At 63.3% G+C, this 907-nt stretch overlaps 1 protein-coding gene across 1 annotated transcript in view; it reads right to left on the bottom strand.

Annotated features, from left to right (window-relative positions):
* SYT3 (synaptotagmin 3) overlaps nucleotides 1-451 on the bottom strand; it is a 10,820-nt gene extending 10,369 nt beyond the window's left edge. Inside the window, 1 exon segment of the mRNA XM_025048895.1 lies at nucleotides 364-451. The gene's annotated coding sequence lies outside the window, so the exon portion shown is untranslated.
* Nucleotides 452-907: the final 456 nt, after the last annotated feature.

Raw genomic sequence — 907 nt, 5'->3', positions numbered from 1 at the left:
TATCTTGGAGAGAAACACAGTGGACAGGAGAATCGATGGGTTGCTCGAATAAAGGAGAGACGGACAAATAATGGCCAGAAATCACACATGGACAAAAGGGTACAGGGGAGGGCTGGGCAGACAGACGCGGGTCCAGAAGGGAGGCTGGATGGGGAGAGCTTAAATGAGAAGGGGCCAGGACAGAGGGCTGAGCGTGAGGAAAGGCGAGCTGGCGACACATGGTCCGCAGCCAGACATCAGAGACAGGCTGGAAGGAGAGAGCAGGGGAAACTGGGGACAGCGGGACCAGGGCTCACAGATGGACAGGTGTCGTGGGGGTGCTGCGGAAGGCCAGGACTCCGAGACAGGCACGGTCTGACTCACCTGTGCTTATCCCCGCCGCGTCCTGGGTGGCAGCCGAGGCGGCGGCTGGCGGCAGCCCATGGGGGCTGTAAGGTTGGGTAAGGGGCTGCGGACTCGTCCCCACGCGCCAGGTGGTGAGAGGGGGTGTCGGATCTGGGGTCGTGGCCGGGAGGAAAAGCTTAGTCTGAGCCTTGCATCTTGTCCTACTCGAGCCAGCTGCTCGACCCCAGGAGACCCGAGGAGAGGTCCCGCTACCTCCTCCCACCTCCGGGCCCCCAGCTCCCGGGGAGCCCAGAGACTACACTTCCCGGCAGGCCTTGCGCTCGCGCTGCCGCAGCTTTATAGCCCCGGCGCTGCGGGGGCTACTGGGAGTTGAAGTCCCGAATGCCTCTCCCGGCTGCAGAGAGGATGGGAATTTTTTGGGAGGTGGTGGTGGAGGGGAGGTTCTGAGATGCCGGGGTCCCAGGGCGCTGCAGGGGACCGGAATGAAGTCCGGAACCTCGAGAGGCCGCAGAGTCCTAAGTCCTTAGGGGGGCCGTGGAGTGTTAAACGATCCCCACGCCCA

This window comes from Pteropus alecto, unplaced genomic scaffold (assembly GCF_000325575.1).
Source record: "Pteropus alecto unplaced genomic scaffold, ASM32557v1 scaffold41, whole genome shotgun sequence".
Taxonomy (NCBI): domain Eukaryota; kingdom Metazoa; phylum Chordata; class Mammalia; order Chiroptera; family Pteropodidae; genus Pteropus; species Pteropus alecto.
Note: the sequence above shows the minus strand (reverse complement) of the source record. Positions and strands in the feature narration are given on the sequence as shown.